The sequence below is a fragment of the Manis javanica genome, chromosome 1, assembly GCF_040802235.1.
Source record: "Manis javanica isolate MJ-LG chromosome 1, MJ_LKY, whole genome shotgun sequence".
Classification (NCBI taxonomy): Eukaryota; Metazoa; Chordata; class Mammalia; order Pholidota; family Manidae; genus Manis; species Manis javanica.
Window position 1 is genome coordinate 215807551 of NC_133156.1, and position 27573 is coordinate 215835123.

A 27573-nucleotide genomic window follows, 5' to 3' on the forward strand; every position below is an offset into this window, starting at 1 on the left:
TAAACCAACACAGTACAAAAGTGAGGGGAAAACAGTGTGAGACCAATTAAAACAAATTGGTAATGAAAGCAACAGCTGGACGTCAACATGTTCTGCTCTGTTAATGGCATGTCAACAGGGTGAATATTAGAGAAACCGGTGCTGTCTGAAGGAAAAGAGAAACCAGGACCCTAGTGGGAAAGAGCAGACCTGAACCTCGCTGGAGGCATTCTTGCCCACTCACTTGGGAAGGCCACCAGCACCGACGAAAACCCATTCAAGGAACTTTTCTCTCTTCTAAAGCCTCCCACTGAACTGCCACCACAGGAGTAACATGCCTTTTACCTTAATGCAGAGCTCATTTGACAAATGAGGTCATGACAGAGAAGGACAGTCAACAGAGCCTGAAAAGCAATGGGAAGTGAGGGACCTGGGTTTTGAGTCCAGTGCTGTCATTATGATCTTGGTCCCTGCTGTAATGCAAACACCTTGTCTGTAAAGAGAGAGGGATAACACCTTTGTTTTCTCCCCCTGGCTTACAGGAGTATCTTGAAGATGACATGAGAAATTACATATGATGACAGTTTGGAAATTGCAAACATTGCTCATCAAATAAGGAACTCTTCTTAAATGGCTGGTTGGCATGTTTTTAAAAACCAATTTCATAACTGTTCCAGAGCATGTGAAGGTGAGTTTAATATTGAACCACCTGCTTGTTCTCATTGCACTGGGTAAGTACAGAACCACAACGCTGCTGAGAAATTGTTGGTCAGATGTAACATCACATGATGGTTGTGCGTTAAATCTTTTAATCCTCAAATAAATGATGCACTAATTTATATATTACTATAAAACCAGTATATATATATATATATATATATATATATATATATATATATATATATATATATATATATAACTGACATGTTTATATATGAAACTGATACATATCACATTTATTTATGAAATAATGATGGAGAATTTCTATTTTATTGGTATCTATATATAAAATGATTAGATATATTTATATATATATATATACATGTTATATATAAAATACACATATAATGATATTTATTGATGGAGAAATACTTGATTGCATTGGAGAGGGAAGACTGTTTTAATTAAGACCCAAAATCCAGAAACCATAAAAGAAAACATCAATAACTTTACATAAAAATCAAAATCTTTCAGATCACACAAAATATTGTAAGAAAAGTCAAAAGAAAAAATAAATAAGAAAAGTGTCTGCAGGGGCGGAGCCAAGATGTCGGTGTGAGTAGGACAGTGGGAATCTCCTCCCAAAAACATATATTTTTGAAAATACAACAGATAGAACTAATCCTAAAAGACAGACCAGAAGACACAGGACAACAGCCAGACAACATCCACACCTGCGAGTACCCAGCCCCTGGTGAAAGGGCTAAGATACAAGCCCGGCCCAGCAGGACCAGAGCGCCCCTCACCCCAGCTCCTGGCTGGAGGAGAGGAGTCAGAGCGGGGAGGGAGAGGAAGCCCAGGACTGCTAAGCACCCAGCCCTAGCCATCCACACCAGAGTGCAGACACAGTGCATGCGTGGAGTGCTGGAAACTAGGGAAACAGGACAGCAAGACCTTTGAGCGGGTCCCAAAGCTGGCGACCCTGTGACAAAGAAAAGCAAGTGTTTTTTGAAAGTCTTATAGAGACAGGGATGCCACAGCTGGAAGGAAGCTTCCCGGGTCACAGTCCAGTAGCTGGAAATTTCAGGAAACCCTGGGCGCACTAGCCCCCTGGGCAACAGCTCTGAGACCCCTCACAGAGGTAAACAGCGAAACAGCCCCCCGTCCTTTACCCCTCCGGGGCACCACCATAGCAGAGCTGCAGCCTGAGGCTGGCCACGCCCACAGAAAGGGAGCTTCCTGCATACCCGCCGGGCAAGATTCAGAGACACAGTCTACATGAAATTGCCCAACACAAGCCACTAGGGGTCACAGTTGTCCCAGTAAAGAAACGCCAGGAGCTAATGGAAAGACTTGGCCCTCCCAGCTGACAGAAAGTCAATTGCTCACCATTGCACCTATCAACATGAAAAGGCAAAAAAATTTGATCCAGACAAGACTAACCCAGACAGATTCAATATCTGCTACATCTTCCCCTGAGAAGAACCTGGGAAGATAGATTTAACCAGTCTTCCTGAAAAAGAATTCAAAACAAAAGTCATAACCATGCTGATGGACTTGCAGATAAATATGCAAGAACTAAGGAGGGAGAATACAGAAATAAAACAAGTTCTGGAAGGACTTCAAAACAGAATGGACGAGATGCAAGAGACCATTAATGGACTAGAAAACAGAGAACAGGAATGCAGAGAAGCTGATGAAGAGAGAGAGAAAAGGATCTCCAGGAATGAAAGAATTTTAAGAGAACTGTGTGACCAATTGAAATGGAACAATATCCGCACTATAAGGGCACCAGAAGAAGAGAGAGAAAAAGGGATAGAAAGTGTCTTTGAAGAAATAATTACCGGAGGATTAAAGATGGCAGCATGAGAGGAGAGACAGAGGCTTCCTCCTAAAACTGGATACAATTAGAAAATTTAATTGGTGCAACTAATTCTGAGAGAGCAACAGGAAAGAGGATGCTCAGACTGAATACACCTGGAGAAAAGTGCAGACCTTAGCAACGCAGTAAGTACCAGAGCTGTGGCTCCACAGGATGCGAGCCCCTCCCCCACCCCAGCTCACTGGTGGGAGGAAGACAAATGGAGCAGGAAGGGAGTGGAAGGCTTGGGACTGCTGAATACCTAGCTCCAGAGATCTGCTCTGGGAGCACAAACCTACATTTCATGGTGCTTTCTTGAGACTCGCATGACTACTGGGTTGGAAAGTTAATATAGGCAGAGTTCCTGGGGACACTGGGATACCGGCTGCTTGTGGAAAGCAGGGATCCATATATGCTGCTCTGGGACAAAAACTAATACCTGTGTGCCCAGCCCACTGGCGCAGGCAGTGGAGACAGGCACAGCAGTCAGAAAGTGGGGAACAGCTCTTTCCTACCCCCAGTACCGCTCCCCTGCAACCCCTGACATTGCTTCAGGGGCTCAGCAGCTCCAGAATAGAGCTTCTGGACACTAGAGGGCACCATATGCAAACATGAAACACCAAAGGAACCTTGTCCAGAGTAAAATTTTAATACAACTCCCGAGAAAGATTTAGATGATATGGACCTCATGACTCTTCCTGAAAGGGAGTTCAAAATAAAAATAATCAACATCCTAATGGAGGTATGGAAAGACATCCAAGAACTCAGGAATGAATTCAGGTCAGAGATCCAATCGTTAAAGAACACAATGGAGGGTATTAAAAGCAGGTTGGATAAAGTGGAGGAGACAATAAATGATATAGAAACTAGAGAAGAGGAATACAAAGAAGCTGAGGCACAGAGAGAAAAAAGAATCTCAAAAATGAAAGAATATTGAGAGAAATGTGTGACTTATCCAAGCAGAACAACATTCGCATTATAGGGATACCAGAAGAAGAAGAGAGAAAAAAGGGATAGAAAGTGTCTTTGAGCATGTAACAGCTGAAAACGTCCCCAGTCTGGGGAAGGAGATAGTCTCTCAGGCAATGGAGATCCACAGATCCCCCTACCCAAGGAACCCAAGGAAGACAACACCAAGACACATAGTAATTAAAATGGGAAAGATCAAGGATAAGGACAGATTCTTAAAAGCAGCCAGAGGCAGAAATAAGATCACATACAAAGGAAAGCCCATCAGACTAACAACAGACTTCTCAGCAGAAACCTTACAGGCCAGAAGGGAGTGGCATTATGTATTTAATGCCATGAAGCAGAAGGGCCTGGAACCAAGATTACTTTATCCAGTGAGATTATCATTTAAATTTGAAAGAGGGATTAAACAATTTCCAGATAAGCAAAAGCTGAGAGAGTTTACCTCCCACAAACCATCTCTGCAGTCAATTTTGGAGGGACTGCTATAGATGGAAGTGTTCCTAGGGTTGGAGAGCTGTCACCAGAGGTAGTAAAATCATGGTTGGGAGGGGGAGCAGCTGATTGTGAGGCAAATGCAAAATTAAGTTGACCATCCCCAAAGTCAATCAAGGGATAGAAAAAAAGTATAGAATCTGATACCTAATATATAAAGAATGAAGGAGAAAGAAAAAGGAGGAGAAATAGAAAAGAACCTTTAGATTGTGTTTGTAACAGCATACTAAGTGAGTTAAGTTAGACTCTTAGATAGTAAGGAAAGTAACCTGGAACCTTTGGTAACCATGAATCTAAAGCCTGAAATGGCAATAAGTACATACCTATCGATAATCACCCTAAATGTAAATGGACTGAAAGCACCAATCAAAAGACATAGAGTCACTGAATGAATAAAAAAACAAGACCCATCTATATGCTGCTTACAAGAGACTCACCTCAAACCCAAAGACATGCACAGACTTAAAGTCAAGGGATGGAAAAGATATTTCATGCAAATAATAGGGAGAAAAAAGCAGGTATTGCAGTACTAGTATCACACAAAATAGACTTCAAAACAAAGAAAGTAACAAGAGACAAAGAAGGACATTACATAATGATAAAGGGCTCAGGCCAACAAGAGGATATAACCATTATAAATATATATGCACCCAACATAGAAGCACCAGCATATGTGAAACAAATACTAACAGAACTAAAGGAGGAAATAGACTGCAATGCACTCATTTTAGGAGACTTCAACACACCACTCATTCCAAAGGACAGATCCACCAGACAGAAAATAAGTAAGGACACAGAAGCACTGAACAACACACTAGAACAGATGGACCTAATAGACATCTATAGAACTCTACATCCAAAAGAACAGGATACACATTCTTCTCAAGTGCACATGGAACATTCTCCAGAATAGACCACATATTAGGCCACAAAAGGAGCCTCAGTAAATTCCAAAAGATTGAAATCCTACCAACCAACTTTTCAGACCACAAAGGTATAAAACTAGAAATAAATTGTACAAAGAAAGCAAAAAGGCTCACAAACACATGGAGGCTTAACAACACACTTCTAAATAGTCAATGGATCAATGACCAAATCAAAATGGAGATCCAGCTATATATGGAAATAAATGACAACAACACAAAGCCCCAACTTCTGTGGGATGCAGCGAAAGCAGTCTTAAGAGGAAAGTATATAGCAATCCAGGCACATTTAAAGAAGGAAGAACAAACTTAAATGAATAGTCTAACGTCACAGTTATCAAAATTGGAAAAAGAAGAACAAATGAGGCCTAAAGTGAGCAGATGGAGGGACATAATAAAGATCAGAGAAGAAATAAACAAAATTGAGAAGAATAAAACAATAGAAAAAAATCAATGAAACCAAGAGCTGGTTCTTTGAGAAAATAAACAAAATAGATAAGCCTCTAGCCAGACTTATTAAGAGAAAAAGAAAATCAACACATATCAACAGAATCAGAAATGTGAAAGGAAACATCAAGACGGAAGCAACAGAAATACAAAGATTAGAGACTACTATGAAAACCTATATGCTAAGAAGCTGGAAAACCTAGAAGAAATGGACAACTTCCTAGAAAAATACAACCTTCGAAGACTGACCAAGGAAGAAACACAAAATCTAAACAAACCAATTAGCAGTAAAGAAATTGAAGTGGTAATCAAAAAACTACCCAAGAACAAAACCCCTGGGCCAGATGGATTTACCTCAGAATTTTATCAGATATACGGAGAAGATATAAACCCATTCTTCTTAAAGTTTCCAAAAAATAGAAGAGGAGGGAGTACTCCCAAACTCACTCTATGAAGCCAACACCACCCTAATACCAAAACCAGTCAAAGACCCCACCAAAAAAGAAAACTACAGACCAATATCCCTGATGAATGTAGATGCAAAAATACTCAATAAACTATTAGCAACCCGAATTCAAAAATATATCAAAAGTGTCATACAGCATGAGCAAGTGGGATTCATCCCAGGGATGCAAGGATGTTACAACATTCGAAAATCCATCAACATCATCCACCACATCAACAAAAAGAAAGACAAAAACCACATGATCATCTCCATAGATGCTGAAAAAGTATTTGACAAAATTCAACATCTATTCATGATAAAAACTCTCAGTAAAATGGGTAGAGAGGGCAAGTACCTCAACATAATAAAGGCCATATATGATAAGCCCACCGCAAACATCATATGGAACAGCAAGAAGCTGAAAGTTTTTCCTCTGAAATCAGGTACAAGACAGGGATGCCCACTCTCCCCACTGTTATTTAACATAGTACTGGAGGTCCTAGCCACAGCAATTAGACAAAACATAGAAATACAAGGAATCCAGATTGGTAAAGAAGAAGTTAAACTGTCACTATTTGCAGATGACATGATATTGTACATAAAAAATCCTAAAGACTCCACTCCAAAACTACTATAACTGATATGGGAACACAGCAAACTTGCAGGATACAAAATTAACACACAGAACTCTGTGGCTTTCCTGTACACTAACAATGAACCAATAGAAAGAGAAATCAGGACACAATTCCATTCACAATTGCATCAAAAAGAATAAAATACCTAGGAATATACCTAACAAAGGAAGTGAAAGACCTATAACCTGAAAACTATAAGACACTCTCAAGAGAAATTAAAGAGGTCACTAACAAATGGAAACTCATCCCATGCTCCTGGCTAGGAAGAATTAATATTGTCAAAATGTCCATCCTGCCCAAAGCAATATGCAGATTTGATGCAATCCCTATCAAACTACCAACAGCATTCTTCAATGAGCTGGAACAAATAGTTCAAAAATTCACATGGAAACACCAAAGACCCTGAATAGCTAAAGCAATCCTGAGAAGGAAGAATAAATTGGGGGGATCTCACTTCCCAACTTCAAGCTCTACTACAAAGCCACAGTAATCAAGACAATTTGGTACTGGTACAAGAACAGAGCCACAGACCAATGGAACAGAATAGAGACTCCAAACATTAACCCAAACATATATGGTCACCTAATATTCGATAAAGGGGCCATGGACATGTCTCTTCAACAGATGGTGCTGGCAAAACTGGACAGCTACATGTAAGAGAATGAAACTGGATCACTGTCTAACCTCATACACAAAAGTAAATTTGAAATGGATCAAAGACTTGAATGTAAGTCATGAAACCATAAAACTCTTAGATAAAAACATAGGCAAAAATCACTTAGACATAAACATGAGTGACCTCTTCTTGAACATATCTCCCTAGGCAGGGGAAACAAATGCAAAAATGAACAAATGGGACTATATCAAGCTGAAAAGCTTCTGTACAGCAAAGGATAGCATCAAGAGAACAAAAAGGTATCCTACAGTATGGGAGAATATATTCATAAATGACAGATCAGATAAAGGGTTGACATCCAAAATATATAAAGAGCTCACATACCTCAACAAACAAAAAGCAATTAAAAAATGGGCAGAGGAGCTGAATAGACAGTTCTCTAAAGAAGAAATGCAGATGGCCAACAGACACATGAAAAGATGCTCCAAATCTCTTGTCAGCAGAGAAATGCAAATTAAAACCACAATGAGATATCATCTCACACCAGTAAGGATAGCTACCATGCAAAAGACAAACAACAACAAATGTTGGCAAGGTTGTGGAGAAAGGGGAACCCTCCTACACTGCTGGTGGGAATGTAAATTACTTCAACCATTGTGGAAAGCAGTATGGAGGCTCCTCAAAATGCTCAAAATAGAAATACCATTTGACCCAGGAATTCCACTTCTAGGAATTTACCCCAAGAATGCAGCACTCCCATTTGAAAAAGACAGATGCACCCCTATGTTTATCGCTACACTATTTACAATAGCCAAGATATGGAAGCAACCTAAATGTCCATCAGTAGATGAATGGATAAAGAAGATGTGGTACATATACACAATGGAATATTACTCAGCCATACGAAAAAAGCAAATCCTGCCATTTGCAACAACATGGATGGAGCTAGAGGGTATTATGCTCAGTGAAATAAGCCAGGTGGAGAAAGACAAGTACCAAATGATTTCACTCATATGTGGAGTATAAGAACAAAAGAAAACTGAAGGAACAAAACAGCAGCAGAAGCACAGAACCCAAGAATGGACTAATAGTTACCAAAGGGAAAGGGACTGGGGAGGATGGGTGGGAAGGGAGGGATAAGTGTGGGAAGAAAAGAAAGGGGGCATTACGATTAGCATGTATAGTGTTGGGGGGCACAGGGAGGACTGTGCAACACAGAGAAGACAAGTAGTGATTTTACAGCATCTTACTATTTTGATGGATAGTGACTGTGAACGGGGATGTGGGGGGGACTTGGTGAGGGGGGTAACCTAGTAAACATAATCTCCTTCATGTAATTGTAGATTAATGATACCAAAATAAAAATAAAAATAAAAGAGAATCATGATTAAAAATGAGAACCTGAATGCTTCCCCAGATAAGGAGAATCTGGAGCACCATGCTTATCACTTGGCCTTTACCCACAATTAGGAAAACTGTAAAACAGAAGGAAAAAAAAAAAGAAAATTTGCAAGACTTAGATTGTTACAGTCATGGGAAAAAAATTGGAAAACAAATATATATGCCTATTTCTGCTTCAGAAAAATATAAAGAATAAAAGATTAAAAAAAAAAAAAAAAAAGAAAAGTGCCTGCAAATCATTTTGTAGATACAGGAAAAAAAAGAAAAGTGTCTGCAAATCATTTTGTAGATACAGGACTAACTTTATTAATATGTGCATGCACCTAGAAATTGACATAGGATCTAAAGAAATAGTCCACATAAAAATATATTCATACAAAGAGTTGCTCAAATTTACACCATAAAAGAACTGTAAATAGTAATTATGAGAAATTATTTGTTACTTGCTAGAATAGCAAAAAGCTGAGAGTTCCACATCATACTTTAGCAAGACTGGATTGAATCAAACCCTTCTAGATACTGCAAGTGTGAGTATAAACTCACACAGCCCATACACAGGCTTACTCAAACTTATAAATTCATTTACCTTTTCCCCAGAAAACCCACTTCAGGAGATTTAGTCATAAATATGCCTGAATCTATTTAAAACAATATATTTACAAGGTTATTTACTATAGAACTTTTTTCAATAGCCAAAAATTGTGTCCACTCAAGTCATCATCTGTTGGGATGCATTTAAATATGATAATAGGTCCACAACAGAACACTGTAAAGCTGCAGAAAAAGGATGCAAAAAATCTGTTCTAGTTACAACTGCCACACAGCAAACCATCCCAAACTCAGTGATGTAAAACGAGGAACATGTTATTATACTCATGGCTTATATGAGTATTCCAAAAAGATACCATAGGCACAACTTATCTCTCTTCTACCAGACAACAGGGTTTCACCTGGGACGACCTGAAGGCTGGGAGCTGACTCCCACTGCTGGAGGCTGAAGAACTTGGAAGGTCTGCTCATTCACAAGCATGGGGCTGAACGCTGGCTTCTGGAATCTCAGCTGGGTTGAAGCTACAAAACTTGCACGTAGCCTCTCCTCTTGTTTTCTTAGGCTGGATTCCAAGGGCAGCATCCTAAAAAGGAAGTCAGGATGATGCTCTATTGCTTTTTTGGTCTAGCCTCATCACATAGTGTCACTTCCTCCATGATCACAAGCCTGTTCAGGTTCATCAACACATCTCTGATAAGAGGAGTGTCAAAGTCACAGTGGAAGAAAAATAGTTGGATGGGAAACTATTGTTTCTACCATCAGGGGGAAATACAATCTGCCCCACTGGAAAGATTTATAGGATATAGAGTTAAATAAAAAAGCAAGGTATTGAAAGGCATGGAATATACTATCTTTTATGAAAACAAAAGAGAAGATTTAAGCTTGGATAAAGAAACCCTGAAAAAATACACAAGAAACTAATAAAAATAGCTAAATTTTGTGGGGAAAGTTTGAGGGTGTCATAAAGAAATGGGTAAATGAGGTCAGGAGAGAAAAGTTTTTTACTCCTTTTGTTTTTTCAAACTTAGGAATGTGCATGCATCCTCTGAAAAAATGTTAAAAATAATGATAACTAATAAACACACTCACTGACAAATACATATTTATACCCACATGTATTTAATTATTTTTCTAGAATAATTATGTGGGTTGATTATCTTTTTAAATTTAAAGAAGTAATTACATATGTAAGCCTGCCCTGGCACCTCTAAGGAAAGAGCATGTTTTGTGGTCCAAAGAAAAATCATACAAAATATTCTATAGGCTTAGAAATAGAAAATTGACTTTTCTGAATTCATACTTTTTGTGGAGGTCAGTACTACTCATCTGCAGTATAAAACTTGGAATCAATTCTTTTTCATTGCACTTCACTTCTCACTGTGAAGGTTAAGGTCTCAGTGGATTCTGAATGTTTAGCAATTAGATGTCTCTCTTCCTCCTAATAAACAATATTTATTTAGTGTTATCCTGAGCCTGGCTATTGCTAATCACTTGAAATGAAACATATAATTTAATCTTCACAATAACATTATGAGGAAGGAATGATTACTTTGCCAGTTTTACAGTTGAGTCTGCAAAATGCCAAAATACACACATTGTATATAATGGAGACAGTATCAGTAAAGGTTTGGTTGACTCCAAAATTTAATCTCTTAATTCAATTTCAAGATCTCATATTCTAACGCCTGGAGTTGACACTCCTCTAGAAACCCTTTAACAAACCATGAGATCATTTAGTTGGAGGTAACTCTGAATACTTAAAACAACCTCTTCAATTACAGAAAAGGAAATTAAGGTCCGAGAAACAAATTATCACACAAACCACACCACAGCTTCTCCGAGTGGACTCTAGGTCTCCTGACCCTAGGGCAGTATGCTTCCCTGCAGCATATGGCCTCCTTCAGAAACAGAAGAAGTCACTGGTCACCTAATAACCCTGCCACAACTGCCTGTAACAGGTTGTGTTCAAATCTAATCCATTTTGAGGTACATTCACAATAGAGCTGCAATAGCTGAGTGGGAGGCTGATAAGCATCACAAAGGCAGAGAAATGGCCCCCTCTCCCTTGGCTATAAAAGGAGTTCTAATTATGCTAATGTGTTTAGAAAATATTTTTGATATATGGTAAAGGAGGCTGCTAACAAACAACCATGGAATGTGAATGGTCCCTAGCCAGGAATTTCTTTCTGCTCTGCAGATGAAGGACACTCCCAGAGTCAGGCATTAAAGCTACTCCCACTGTTCGAGGACTTCAAGCAGGACATCACCAGGCACCATTTTGACTTACTAAGGCCAACTCTGAACAGGCCTATAGCCCAGTTTATTCTGTGTGTGAAATGAAGAGCGTGCCCCAGCTAGAGCACTTCACTGACATTAAATACCCCTTTAAACATGGAGCAATGGCGCACTGAGGGCGCTCTCTGTGCCTGGCACCCTCTGCAGGCCACGCATGGTGAGGCGGAGATGAAGCGCGCAGTGGCTGACAGCTGCTGACCACCAACAGTGTGGATCAACTCGCTTCCCTACTCAATGCCAGTGACAAATGTTAGCTACTTTATAATCCCTTGATTCTTAAATCAAAAAATGTTGGGTTTTTTCTTCAGCTTTACTGAGGTATAATGAACAATGACTTTTTTTTTTAATTCTCCAAGTGTAAGCCTAATATTTCACACACATATTTACTCCCATGCACTGATCACGGCTGTTGTTGAGCAGCAAAGGGGAAGATTTCCAAAAACTACCTGCACGTTGAAAACCCCTCAAAGGAACTAGTGCACCACTTATGGTCGAAGAGTTAGAAAATGGAAGGCATTAAAAAAACACACACACAAGGGAAGGCATGGGAACTAGAAGTTACTTCAGTGGAAATTAATTCCTGATAGGACAATTCATGGTATTTAAATTATATATGTCTACCTTATTTTATTGTCCCATGTCAGGTTTTTACCAAGCCAAGTTCATCAGTAACTCCTTCAAAGATGGCTGTCTTAAAAAAAGTGTACCCAAGGCACTAATTTCTGATGTTAAGGATCAACATCTGCCGGAGTTGTGTGAGTCATAAAAGAACCTGATATTCTACATATTTCTAATAAACCAGTGCTTAGTAATTCCTATTTCCAAGACCTAAAAACATCACCGTTTGATTCTGTTTTCAACAGACAACATAAAGCTTAAGGACAAAAGAAGAAAAGGACCTTCCTTCCCTCTTGCCTAAACTAATACAAGAAAATACCCAAGGCTGTCCTGTTGGACTGTTAGATGTACCCCCTTCTCTGAGCCTGAACTGATATTTCTCTGGGTAACTCACACATTTTTCTTTTAATGTTTTTTTCATACAACAAGGTCCATAGATTTTTTTTCAGTATGTATTATTCTGATATAACAACACTCAACATATATATAGCTTCTACCATGACTTAACATTCTCCTGTCCCCAAGAATCCAATGCTAGCCCTCTTGTGTCCCTCTGCACTGGCTTTCAAAGTTCATTTAGAATTTCCCTAATTTATTGTCCATCCCTTGTTTTCAGGATCACATCCACAACTCAAATGAACCATACACCATTACGCTGCAAGATAACCTACCACAGCTTGGAACACTAGGGAATTATAATTTTTCCAAAGCCCAATAAAATCCCATGTGTTTTGTAATATTCTTATAAATATCATTGGCATGGAGATAAAGTAAACAGCATTTTGTGATATCTGAACCCTTTATTGCTATAACTTTCTAACAGTGGTACTGGCTGAGAGGTGTAAATAATTAAGCATACCATGCTTTCCAACCCAAGTAGGTTTGGAAAATTGTAATTTATCAGGCACAATTAATAAACATTGCATGCTAGCTGTAATACAGTTATAAAACCAAGTATCAACATATGTTGTTTTGAAAAGGCAGAATCTAAAAGGGAAGCATTTCATACTCTGCCAGGTAAACTGGCAAACAAAGAAGTGTTTAGAACTAGCAAGTATGTCCTTGCAACTGTCCTGGAATGACCATTGGAGCTGGTCATCCCCAAGGCAAGGGGTTGCAAACTTGACCTTTGATAACTTGATGCCCAAGTAAGGAGGAAAAAAATCTGAGGAAAAACTAGACCCTTCTTTCCTTGCCATGGCTGCTGTGCTGAAATGAAATAAGAATCATGTTTAGTCTCATAATATCTGACCTAAGTTCTTCAGTCACATACTAGCTGAGTGATTTGGCCATTAAATAAATGTATAAATATGTCATTGTACCTATGAATAACAGAGATACAAAAAAAATCAGTGCCTATTGTATACGAACAGGTATTCCCAAGGGAGAATTTCCTGTCATAAAAATATAAGAGTTTTAATTATTATCAGGTAATATGCTTCAGAGCTTAACCACTAAAAATCTCACAAGACAGAGAAGGTATCATCATGACATTAGGGAACTATTCAAACTCTCTGAGCCTTTTTGACCACTGCTTTTTTGAAACTCCAATTTAAAAAATATATATAGTATGAGGTAAGTGTACTAACATCAACAGTCCATAGTAACTCTTTAACTAATTTGAAACTCATTCTGAACTGTATACATATTAATCACTCCAACTTTCCGCAAGAGAGAAAAATGGGCTTCTAATTGACAAATTATACTTGAATCTCATTGACAACCCTAAATCTCAGTGGCAACCTCACTGACAAACTCATAGGCAAAATCACAAAACAAGCCTACTATCTCACCTTTTTTCAATTAGAATCTTCAGTGGCATATTTATCAAAAATCTCATCTTCATCTTTGTAAATTTTGTAACACTTCACTTTTTCTTTGAATCTAATAATTACATATGTATGTATATATAAAACATATAATGAAATATATATTTTTGACATCTATATCTCAAGAAGTACTCAATATATCAAGACTTCATATTATACATATCATGAAGAAACTAGATAGAAAAATTTCTTCCCTCATGGAGCATACAGAGCAGAGTGCTATAGAACATATGGTAAATGTATGAGTGCCTATTATCTCTATGTCCACAGAAATGAATTAAACTCAACCTTCAAGACCTGGTTTAAATGTTGCCATTTCCATAAATATTCTCCTAAAGCTGGCCCAATTGGAAGTGACTCTTTCCTCCTCTCAACTCCCATAGCATGTCATTAGTCATTAATCTCTCTGTTACCTCATATATTTAATGAACACCTACTTCTGAACACAAAAGAATCAAGAGAAAGTTGTTCAGTGAATGAGCCAAGAAGCACATGAATGTTAAATAACGAAGTATGCATCCCCCACTCAATAAAGACCAATATTGATGCTAAGAGCCCTACAGGCACTTTTTAATTCCACAATAGCCCAGTGCAGTAGATAGAGATTGTTCAGAAGAATGAGGATGTAGCAATGAGTAAGACAAGAAAGCTCTTTCAAAGCTGTTTTACTAGGAGAGTCAGACAATAAACACATAAAAAACATATGCATATGATTTACACGAGATACAACTTAGTGTTAAGTTCCATGAAGAAAAGTAAAGGGTGGAACTGGGATGGGGTAGTGACAGTGGTCTAATTTTAGACAGCATTGAATTTGAGTGGAGCTCTGAATGAACTGAAGGAGTGGAGGAGGGGGCATATCTAAGGCAAGAGAATTGAAGGCAGAGGGAAAAAACACGTGCAAAATCCCTGAGGCTAGAACATGTGAGTGTGGCTGAAGAGGAGTAAGAGGGAGAGAGAGAAGTCGGAACAAGAGCTAAGAGACAGGCTTTGTAGTATTTTTGTAGGTCAAGTCATGAAATTTTGTAGGAAATTAATATAACGCTGCCTTGAAATCAAGAATTATTTAAATTTCAAGAAGGTAAATGTAGTATAGAGTGACATAGTAGGAAGAAGGTCATTAAAACTTGCATCCAAACAAAAAAAAAAACCCTGAAGAGATGTAAACAGTGGATTCCTTCCTCAGAAAAATTATTATAATTTCCTGAGTCTGTTTTCTGTTTTGTAAAATGAAGATAGAACTGCCTGAAGGTAGTGATGAGAACAATATAGTCAAAAAAGCTGAGTTAAACCTTAAAACTGACATGAATTATACAAAATCCCTTTTATATGAAAAGTGCCTTAAGGAAGAAAAAGTTTTCCCTATGCCAGAGCAGAAAGGAAAAGAATCTGGCTGCTACAATATTGATAAAATATCACATATCTCAGGAAAGAATGCATCCATCAGAAAATGAGTTCGTCAGCAAGGAGCATGAGAGAACGGAAGGCATGAATTACCAGTACTGCTTCCAGCACTGACTGGGGAACTAAGTGTCCTATGAAGATAAAATGATGCAAACCTGCCCAATTCGACTGACAAGACAGATCTATCAGACCATTGGAGCCTGATGCCATTAAACATATGAGTTATCCAGTCAACTCTCTTTGTTCTGATTCCGTGCTCACAAGCTGCCTTCTGATAATCTAGTTTCCCAGTATGATTTTCTACGAGGAGAGAATGTTCTGGTGTGGCTGGAAAGTTACATTTCTCTCTATAAATTACAGCATTGGCATTCTGTATCCTATACTTCATTCTCCTGTGGGTTTAGTTGATGTGAGTCAGCATGCCTAAGTCCAGTAAAGCTCTGATAAACTGACACTGCTTTCTGAATCTGTGAGACTGAGGGGTCAGACCCAGGGTTGTGATGGGCTCAGCAGGTGATGCCCCTCCAGGGGCTATTGGTAACTAGACAGCCATACACATCATTTTTTAACTTCTCCAGTGCCTAATTCAAAAGGCTGTGTGGTTTAGATGAAATCATGTATTTGAAAGGGTTTGGGAAGCTGAGAAGTTCTTTTGAGGAACAATGAAAAGTGCCTAAAAGCGGGTGAAAGAAACAAACTGTGTACTATAGACCTTGACCATCTGGTTATTTGGGACCATCTGCAATATAGAAGAAAAAGTTTCCAGTCTAGGAATAGCAGGTGTTCCCATGAAGAATATAAAACTCACAGTGACAAGTTCAGATACTGAGTAAGCTATCTTTCCCTGTTTGAATAATTCTCTTCAGAGATAGAAATTCTGGATTTTCCTTTTATGAATACAACACTCCAATACAAAAATCTGGAACCACCACTGATTGTTTTATAGTTATATAGATATAAATATAGATGTAGATACATAATCCTTATAATATGCCAAGCAACAGGTCCAGCTACACAGTTTGTTAGGGCCATGTGCAAAAGGAAAATGCAGAGTTTTTCAAAAGTCAAGAGAAAAGTGCTATAAAAGATATTAAAATATAAAGATCTTTCTTTTCCTTCACAGTCTATCTCTTCACTTATCATGGTGTTCATTTGCAATTTATGTCATTGTGTCCTGTACAACTGCAGTTTACTTGACCATGAAGCCTGCTCTACCAGGAACTGCTTTAAGAATAATTAAACTCTCATATCAACGGTATGAAGTTGGCACTATAGCTATCCTTCATTTCAGAATGAGGAAACAGGAATTGAGAGGTTAAGTAGCTCATTCAAGTGCTAATAAGGGCTAATAAATGGCAGAGCTGGGATGTGAACCCAGGCTTTTAAGCTCAAGAAACCATGATCTTAACCAATACATAGTGTTGCTTCCCCTAAAGGCATTGATTTTAAATTCATCGCAACTTTCCGTGGCTCTTCCTTGCTTCCTCACCTTCTAAAAACCTAAAAGACAGTTCATAGGCATCATAGAGAAATCCATAGATATTGCAGGCGTTTACTGACTACACTTTATGTTAGCAGGTATAATGAATAACAGCTAACACTTTGCGTTTCACATGGGCCTAGCAATTTGATAAGGTAATTGTAGTCATTGCCTGTACTTCAGATGAGGACACAGAAGTTTAAAGAAATTAACCTTTGTCAGAATCAGGTAATAAGTGGAAGAGTCAGGATTTGGCCTCAGACAATCAGCATCAACAGCTATAAGCTTACATACTTGGTCACAGCATTGTGATTTTCCCGACGTCCATTTTAATGATGCCAGGGGTAAGTGACTGGGACCAGATTTATATAGATAGAGTGTATTTCTGCCATATTTCTGTTCAGTCTCATGGGCTCAACATGAGAGGTATAATTCAGCTGCAAGAGTAAAATGTTTGACATTCAAATGTGTACCCCAGTGCAAATTTGCTGTTTTCCTTTAAGAGTTTCTTCCTCTGTTTGAAAACAGTTCAGAGAGATTTAACCTAGAAGGAAATGCTAGAAACAAAAGAAGCCACAAAACTTTAGAAGGCTGCCCTTGGAGAAACTGTTATCCCTGGCTGCTAACTTCTAAGCAAATAGAGGTTGTAATTGGAAGAGCTCTCTTAACTGAATCCAATAGAGAAAGGAAGCTCAAGTGCTGGTCTTACTTCTGATGTTCATTAACATGACATCATTCCTTGGACAACCTTAAGATCAAAAGAGATGGGCATAAAACTGGAAAATTCCCAGATCAGTCTCAGAGAGTTTTCTATTTAGAAGCTGCTTCCAGAATAGCATAATTATCACAGTAATCACATAATTAAATAACAAAAGCATAATCAGAATAACCATTCCAAAAACTTACTAAATTAGGTGACATAGAAAAGAAAGCCTAAAGAAATAATTTTGACTTGGGACATAAAATTAACTCAGGAGCTAAGGGACTGTTAAAGTCCAGAAGCCATGAGTAATGATGGAAGGCTTTTAAATCCCTGGCAAATTTTCAAAGGACATAAAGGAAAATTAGGACTGCTCTTCCTGACAAATTTTTAATTAAGAGCATTGTATTCAAAAGTAGCAAATTCTTTTACCCACCATTGTATATTCTGTAGTTAATTGAAGATCCATCACAGAACACTTGGTTCTTCTATTACCCTTCACCTAAGGAAATCAACATTACCAGAGACATTTAAAAAATAATGGAAGACCTAATCTCATTTTAAAAGGCAGTAAATAAAGGGATATAAAAATACACTGTCTAGTGTTAAAGCATCCACTCAACTCCCTGTTCCTTTATTGGAACACACAGCTCCTCCCGTTTTTTAAACAGAACCTGTCTTAACTTGAGTTTCTCAAGGAACAGTGCCAGAGACAAAGGATAACATGCAATAATTTAGTGGGGAGTTTGATGGAAGTCTCAGTAATGAGACCTGAATTATCTTAGATTTTTGAAAAATGTTTTATGTTTTCTGATATACAATATTATTATTTTAAGAAAAAGTTTATTCTCTCAATGTTTGTGTCAGTTCTTGTCTTCCTTCATTTTTTTTCTTTTGATAACATTTGTTAGGACCTCTCGATCGACGTAGAATAAGAAGAGGAAACCAAACCCTAAGGCTGCTGATATGGTCACATGCAGACTGCCAGTCCCCTGACATGATCTTAGCAGGAAGCCTTTCTGCTCCCCGGTCACCTCATACCCCCTGAGCGTCATGGATGGGAGGACTCAGCCCAGGGGTTCACCTCCTTGATTCCTGGGTTAAAGAGACTGACACAATCACAAAAGACTGATGTTTATACTCTCCTTTTCTTAAAACCTGCTCCAACCCAGGACCAGATTCATGGGTAAGTGTTCTGTGTAGTCACATAGGCTTGAAATTAGAAGGGTCTCATGCCTGGTTTAATGTTCTCCTATCATTATCTAAAATTCTTAATCATTTTTGAACAAGAGTTCCCACATTTTGTTTCACACTGGGCCCCCAAATTATGTAGCTGGTCTGGCTCCCACAGATCACTCAGCTAAACTCTCGCAGGAACCTTTTGAGTTCTAATGCTTATTCCTGAACTCTTAGATGTTATTACTATTCAGTCTCAATCCTAATCTACACCAGTTCTCACTAACTGGATTCCCACAACCCTCAATGCATTACATGCATCCAGGAGAATGCAACCAGGTTGTCTTAGCAGCCATGTGAGCCATGAGGCAGATGACTAGCATTAGAAGGAAAAGGGAAAAAAAAAACATGGACACAACACCATTTTCCTAGAATTCTTTGCTGAATCTTTACTGTGTCAACCTTAGGGTTCAAAATGAGTGGCATTTTACATTTGTATGCAAAAAAGGAACTGAATGATTTAAAAAGTGAAGGCAAACTCCATTGTCATGATGAAAGAAGGAAACAGGTTCAGTGGAAATGAATGAGCAGAGGAAATATCAGGACAGAACCAAAGCACTAAAGGATTAGTGGTAGATAAGACAAATTCACATTACATGAGAAAATTAATATTTTTCTGGTTGCACAGGCTATTGAAAATAATTAAAGGATGATAGCAAAGTTCAATAATAAAACTCCTACACTAATTGAAAATCTTTAATTATTTGTTACTTATCTGTCTTTAGAAAAGTGTGTTTAATATGTTTTAAGCTTTCTTCAATAAAATATTTTTAGTATTTTAGCTCATCATTCTGCAACTTCAAGAATCTTTATAGAGCAGTGTAACTGTAGAAGACATACAATATTGAATTTTATGTTATTGAACACCATAACATATCCTGGGAGTTGTATGTGTAACAGAAAAACTACAACACCAACAACTATTTTGAAGGTTTACAACTTGCTAGGTAGCATATACTTTTTAATGGACTTACATTATTTAATCCTCAAAATAACCCTATAAATTAAGTACTATTATAAAAATAATGAAACCAAACTTTAAAGAGATTGAATGACTTGTTTAAGGTCAAATGGGAACCAGAGTTCAAATCCAGAAAATGCCTAATAATCCCTCTCTTAAAGATACACTACTTATACAAAGTTCCTTCGATCTAACAATCTGACATCCATCCAGCTTTTTACCTTTTACTCAACAACTTAGATTATCAAGAAAATTTAGAAATCCAAATGCTGAAAGCCTTTGACACTGTTTCCTGATCCAGAGAAACATTTTCCGAAGGGTACAGATGAGAACAATTACTAGTGTGTATCTCCCCATATGTGCATATTAAGTTTGTGAGTGTGGTGTAGTGTGTGTGTGTAAGAGTGGTGTGGTGTGTGTGTGTAAGGATGGTGTGATGGTGGTAGTGATGGGTTCTTTGGGAGTGAAGGACATGGGCATATGATCCTTCACTACCATATGCTGCTACCAGAATGAAAATATTTCTGTTGGGGAAAAGTACAGTTTTCTATGATCTCTAACTACCAATAAGCATAGCTGATAGATCTGGGACAAATCAAGCCTGGAGGTCAGGAGTCTCCACTGCAGAATGTCCACACTCTTTTGAGAATTCCTCCGGCAAGCTTACTTGCAGAGAAGCGCATGATTTTCTCCAGACAAGGGAAAGATTATTTCCTTGGAAAACATATTTCTGATGTCTGGTCTCAGCAACCCTTCTCACCTAATGCTTAATAGCATAAATGACACAAGATTCTCCTAAATAAACTAGCATATGGACTTCTCCATCTTTCTTATTCCATCTACATAATCATCAGATGATTCTGATTCAGTACTTTGTAATCACTCTTTTCATCTTAGTTTTAAATGGTCACAGACTATAATTATAACCATCAAAAATCCTTTCAACCAATTTAAAATCTCCTTTGATGAATGGAAATTTAATTTCAAGAGATTGGGATACGACAGGAGGAAGCTTCACATTTGAGCGCACTGGGAAAACTGAAATAGGTTTGGAGTCTTACACTTAAGTTGAGAAGTTCCTTAGCTGCAAAAGGAAGGAGGAGAAAGAAGAGAAGGAGGAAAAAGAGAGAAAAGGGAAAGAGGGTAAAGGAAGGGAACTGAGAAGAAACAGTGAGGTATGACAGTGAGGTTTTAATCAGAAACCATTTGAAGTATTTATGTCAGAGGGAATTTAATTCAGGGTATTGGTTGCATAGGTCGTGGAGGAGCTGAGAAGTCAAGATAGTCCCAGGATTAGCAACAGCAAAAAGCCACTATACTGTAGAGCAGGAGAGACAAAGGGAGAAAAAGGCAGGGTTACCTGAACCGCGGGGCCAGGGACACCTGAGAGGCACTACAGGCACGACAGACCTATCAGGAGGGAGCTGGGGTCGTGAAGGGACCCAGCCTGTTCAGAGACACTGAATGCATGCCGGGAGGAGGAGTTCTTCCTTCTCACGTTCCATATTTCCACCAAAACTTATTTTGGGTGAACAGGGTTGGGGCTAGTTGACACGCAGGGGTCAGCTTCCCTGTGAGAAGAGCAAAAACTGCACCTGAGGAATGTACCTGACAGGTTCTTTCAACGGTAGGTAAAATCAGAAGCCGAGTTGGCTGGAGTGGAGCCATCCACGTCACCCTCGTGGCTGAGGTGCGTGACTGACAGCTGGGGCCCAGATAGCGAAGGAGAAGGAACGTGACAAAGTAGCTACTGAAAAGCAAACTCTCCCTGTAGATGTACATCCACAAAATAGAGACGAAGGTAAAAGATTCCTCAGTACCCATGAGGGGAGTTATACGGAAAGGGTGAAATACCAGTGAGTGAGGGATCCCACCCAGGCCCCTGGGAAACTGCTGCACGCAGGCAGGTGATGAAAAAGGACGGGCGCCAAGCTAAGCTGGCAATGTCCCATGGGAGGTGGAGGGGACAAGGTAAAACTTATTGTTGGAGAAGCATTAGCTGCCTTCTGAGTTGGCTGAATTGTCCTGGCGACAAGAAATGACGGAGCTTCCTTGAGAAGAGCAGGAAAAACAGTGCTTTGTTTTGTCTTATTTTGTCCTAAATTCCCAGTTGCTCCATAGTCACAAACACGCCCCATGAACACCAAGTCTGAAAGATAAATGAGTAAAAGGATTTAACCAGTCATGGTTAACTGCTGATGACACCACTAAAACCTCTGTCTGCATTAACTTGTAACTGTTTGGAACTTGATGCCTTTCATTCATTCCTTCTACCTCAGGTTCTTACCCTTTCTGTTAGTCTGCAAACCAAAGGGCAATTTATCTCTATTTTACTGGTTTTGGATTGTGTGCAGCTCTGACAGTGTTTAGATCAGCATCACCTGAGATACTTACATTCTTTTTTGTTTTATTTTTATTAACAATTACTGGTGGTGAGACACGAGATTCTTCATTTTTAACATACCACAACTGATAGCCATTTATACTTCAACCTGAGAATGACATATTTGCAAGTGCTCTGGAAAGAGATAGAGAGCAAGAAATAGGAAAACAGAAACATTAAGTTCCACATCTCCACTCTTCTCCCCATAGTTTTATGTATCGGTCTTCCACTAAGATTTCATTGGAAGAATTTATTTTCTGTCAAAAAAAGAAAAAAGAGGAAAAAAATAAATATGTAAATGATATGTATGTATTAAAGGATATGAGAAATCATGGATCTACAGAACATTTTCCTTTAATATGGGCCCACTGCCATGCCTGCTCACATCCTGGCACTTGCCTGAGGTCACCTTCTCTGTTATTCTAGGTCAGACTCGGTGCTTCATTCTGAGAGCTGCTAAAGCTGTTATGCAACTCTCTTTGAGAAAGAAATCAGAAGAACAGAAGTTGAAATTGAAAAACTGACCTGTCTCTTAGTCATTCGTAAGCATTAGATCACTTCTCTACAGAGTAGGTCCAGGCCATTCTTTTTAATCTTATGGCAAATATCTTTAAAATGTTTATACTGCTTTGACATTATTTTGTATTTTAAACTTTTGAAAACAGTTCTCATACTTTTTCATGTCTCAGCTTTGTTATATGCCACCCATTCTCTCTTTTGTGCATGCCCTGTGACTGCGTCCCACATAAATGTTTGTGCCAGATCATCATATGCTAGTATTGGCAATTCAGTAATAAAAAGATATCACTATTTCCCAACTTTCTATAACAAATATAAAGTAATGTCACCAAGGATATATAACTCTGATATATTTTAAGCTAAGAAAGACATCAGAAAATAAGACATTTTTTAAAGATTTTTTAATACCCCAAGGAGAGAGAAAAGCCATGGGCTTTAGAAAACAAAATAAAGAAGTCCTTTTGCAGAAATGACCCATGTGAGAACATAAATAGAAAGAGACAAAAGTAAAGGAATTTGAACAGAATTAAAGTAAATCAAGAAACAAAGAAAAGGAATTTATATAGATCAGGTTACAAAATTGAGGGGGGGAAAAAAGCCAGTATTGGGTTCAAGAGAAAAAGATTACAGAACATGTTATCCCCTAATTAAAAAGAAGGAATTAAATAATACATGTATTTTTAGACCTGTCTCAGGAACAATGAAAGTTAGAGAGACAGGATATGGGATAGGAGCTATGCCAGGCCACCAATCTGAGAATGAAGAGGGAATTGTGGTATGGAGTTCGAAGGCCTGGGTTTGATAAAAACTTCATCACTTATTAGCTGTGTGACCTTGCACCAGTCATTTAATGTTTCTTAAGCATCTCTACTTCTGCATTTGTATGGTGGAAACTATGCCTGCCTAATGGTGTCTGGTGAGGGTTACACAAAGATAATACAGATAAGTTTTATAGACTTCAAAGACCTTCTGAATATGCAGGTCAACAACCCATAAACACAATTATTTTAAAATCAGACCTTGCAGCACCAAATGTTACCAGATTGTTCATGAAATATAATTCATGAAGCATCGATTCAACCAACATTAGTTGAGCACATGCTATATGTCTGTGAATGTGCTAAGTGCTAGGGATATGAAGATGAGCCATAAGTAGCTATGCATAATGATAAATGAAACCTTTGAGGAAAAAACAAAGTAGCATTATGTATGGTCAGGCCAGTTTCAGGGAGAAAACAACATTTAAAACTGGGTTGTTGAAGCCCCTCTAAATGGACCTTTATTACTGTAACGAATGGAATTTGTAAAAAGCTGAAATAACTCACACAGAAGTAAGAAACAGTGACTATGGAAAGAAGTGTTAATAGAGTGAATAAATAATATTTGAAAGTTAGATATGGAGTTTGGACTACTGGCATTCCTAAAGATGGATTACAGGTTGGTTGGTTTCTTTTTAAATTCTTACCCCAAAGCCTGTTTAGAATTTCACAGAATGTAATGCATATACAGAAATGTCTGGTCTGTTAGTAGACCACTTAATGGACTTAACAGCAACCATACATTGACTGAGGGAAAGTAGGTACATATTATGAAATTCTTAAAATACATCTTAATAAAGCAAACCATGGTACTTTTTTTGAATCAGACAGACACTGAAAGAAAAACACTATTTAAATATGAGATATATAATATCTTATCATGCCAATGGTGAGAAGATTGGGAGTGAAATTAAGTTGACAAAGGAATATATCAAGATTGTTTATTTATCCCCTGAAAGCATGTGATCTGTAGGAAACATTAAGTTCAGGAGAAGCTTTAAGTTAAGATGGTTAAAGAAGCTTTAGGTTAAGCTTTTGATTTGATGATGGACAAACCAAGCTCAGATACATAATTTTTATAGTCTGTATCACACAGATCTCAATAGAAAAGACTCTAAATACCTCAGGATATCTCTAAATAAGCTGGCATTGGAATCAGTCAACCAAAGTGAAAACATCAAAACAAATAGAGAGGACAGAACAGCATTAATAACATAAAAATGGAAGATGGACCAGAGGGAACTGTTACTACACACTTTATAGAGGAAATATTTGCCCCTGAGAAAAGGAGGATTAAAAGAATTAAATCTGTACTAATTTGGAAGTTACCCATAGTAGAATCTTACTGTTTTACTTACCAGCCTCAATACCCTACCTGATAATTGCGTGTTGATTTTCCTCGGATACCCTCCTTCTCCAACTCTGACCCCATATTTGTTTGGACTCCTACATTCAAGGATGTTTTCTAAGGCTGGGTTCTCCTGGAAGCCGATTCTGAGTTGTGGATTTGAGGGCAGGTGACTTATTAAGAAAGTGTTTCCCAGATAAATCAGCAAAGTGGGAGAAGCAAGATCAGAATGGGAAGAAGTCAAACAAGTGTTTGATTTGATTTCAGGTGATATTCCAGCATCAGTCTGATGCCAGAGAAAATTCTGTAGTATAAATTGAAAATAAGAGTTTGTTTTGCCTCATGGCGAGAGAACTGAGCTTTTATATACCACACCAATCTAATCAATGACTTTGGGCTACCCTAGGACTGGCACAAGATGCCAGATATCTGACTTCCTACAATGCATCTCTCTGTGGGCCAGGGCAACCCAGGGCAATCTTCTTAAGATTGTAGCTTCAAGGCAATCATAGCAAAGACACAGACGTGAAGGATGAGGTCAAAGAACCTGTAAAGTAAATCTGAGGGAATCTTTTCGGGGCACCAGCAGTCTCCCCCACAGGTGGACACAGGAAGTAAGTCTGAACGATAGCGTATTCCTTGCCCCTGGACATAATGGATGCTTTTGTAATAGCATGTGGACAGAGGTGTCTAATCAGGCAGCTGAGAGGCACTCAAAGAAAAATACAGAGACTAAATGTAAGTCAGAAGCTTCTGGCAGTCATGTCTCCACCATAAAGAGAACACCTGCCCGAGAAGGGAACACACGGAGTGGGAATCAGAGCGAAGAAGTGGTGAGTACAAGGCTGGACATGGTGACATTATTTGAATCACTCTATCACCTGGTTTCACCAGAGATTTTATAAGGCTATTAATAAATTTCCTCTTTATACTTGAGCCAGTTTGATTTGAACTTTTCTTACTTGTAATGAAAACAGTCATATTTGAATAACTATTAACAAGGTAGCACTGTGGAGTCATTTTTTGAAGCCTGAATCCACATACATTTACTCTGAAATCTGTCTGACGTCAAACATCTCCATGTGTATTCCTATTGAAGGGAGCTATTACCTTGGCTTGTGAAAGAAAAGAAGCCGCTCAGAAGGCAGACCATGCCTCCTTCACAGGCAGCAGGACTAGCTATGATCAATAAAGAACTGTCTTGAAATTTAATATTTTCATGTTAGTCTATAAAGGTTGAAAGAGAAAAATTAATGATGGCCAATCAGTGAATTCTACCTCTCCATACTGAAAGACAGATGGTCAGGAAAATGCATAGAGTGATGATGCTATGAAGGGAAAATGCTAACAAACCCCTGCCCCCACAAATAAAAAAAAAAGAGAAAAAAGTATGAAAAAAGAAATACATAAAATTAGGAGCTCAAGATTAAGAGAATTTAAAAGACCAAAATATAGATAAAAGTTAAAGTAGAGATCTCCTTATGGTGTATTTTCATTCAATCCTATGCTTATTTATTCATTCTTTTAGTAAATATTAATTAGAGTGATTGGCTATGTCCCAGGCATTATATTAGGTACTAGGAATAGAAAAAAATATCCCTGCCTTCATGAAGCAATGAACTTTCTTCCCCTCCTTCCTCTTCTTCATCTTTTTCTTCTTCTATTTTTAATAAACTGCTCCTAGAACAGCATCTGGCACATAACAACTGCTCAATAAATGTTTGAATGAAGAAATTAATATCTTAGGGCTAAAAACTTTTTAAAAGAATAAAGCCAAATTTTAAACAGACAGATGAAAAGAATAAGAGAAGGACTTTAAAGACAAATAGGTAAGGAGAAGAATAATGAAATGGCTCATTTTTACTTAATGAACATTTTTTAAAGCATCTACTCTGTGACCCACACTGGAGTAAGAGCTATTCACAAGAATTGTATGTTGGTTCTTTCAAAGTTTCTATTCATTTTCTGAGATACTGTAACCTTTCATACAGTACAAGCATATTTTTCTTCACATTATTAAACAGAGTCATAAAACTTGCTTGAAAATATTTGTCTAATTCCAACATTCTGGTCATCTTGGAGTCAGTCTCCATTGATTGCCTTTTCTCTTCAGAATGGATCATGTTTTTCTAGTTCTCAAGTGTTAAAAAAGTTTTGGATTGTGCCATGAACACTGTTGCTTAGAGTTGATTCTAGTATACCCTTCCAAACAGTATGTTCCCTTTAATAGACAATTAATTTGCACTCAAGCTGCAAGCTCTGCCTTTTGAGAGAGTATCTATCAGTTTAACTTTTTTGTCTTTCACTTTAGAGCCTGGAGACTACGCTGTGCATGCATGGTTGGCAACAATGGATAAAAACTCACTGAATTAAAAATGTTTTTTTAAATGTGTCTATACTGATCAAAATAAGTAATAAATGACCAAATTGAAAGTTTGATGAAGAATAGGATATTAATATAGCTCCCAGTGCCATCCCATGATATAGTTATTATCTACACAGGGGGAAGGTAAGTGGAAAAGCATGACAGACACCTCCAGAATCAAGTGATCAAAGTTCACATCACTAGTTTTGAGCAAATCAAACTGTGTACCATTCGATAAGATGATAAAAGAAAAACACAGCATCATTTCCATAATGTTCTTCTAAAGATGCAGGATCTGAATCTGGTCATAATAAAAAGCCTAAATAAACTAAATGGCATTCTACTAAAAAACAACTGGCCTCTCATATTCAAAATTATTAAGGTCATTAAAGTCAAGGAAAGACTGTTCTAGACCTAAGGAGAATGAAGAGACATAACAATCAAATGAAACACAGGATCCTGAACTGGATTATTCTACCGTAAAGAGCATTATGGGAACAGCTGATGACATATGAATGAGGACTGAGGATTAGATGATGTTGGAGTCACAATGGCTGAATAATACATCATTCCATACACTAAATGCACACTAAAATATTCAGGAGGGTTTGGGCAATAGGTCATCAGCTTGCTCAC

The 27573-nt window shown here is 38.0% G+C and overlaps 2 long non-coding RNA genes across 3 annotated transcripts in view; one reads left to right on the forward strand and one right to left on the reverse strand.

Moving 5' to 3' along the window:
- Positions 1-27247, forward strand: LOC118970719 (uncharacterized). Of its 2 annotated transcripts, none has more exons than XR_005058773.2 (3): positions 1-667; positions 18219-18493; positions 26884-27247. It is a non-coding gene; the product is annotated as an uncharacterized lncRNA (long non-coding RNA). The 2 variants fall into 2 exon arrangements; XR_005058772.2 differs by lacking the exon at positions 26884-27247 and adding an exon at positions 22314-23531.
- The window catches only part of LOC140850198 (uncharacterized), a 164050-nt gene that overhangs the window by 29094 nt on the left and 107383 nt on the right, over positions 1-27573 (reverse strand). The gene's annotated exons all lie outside the window — the stretch shown is intronic.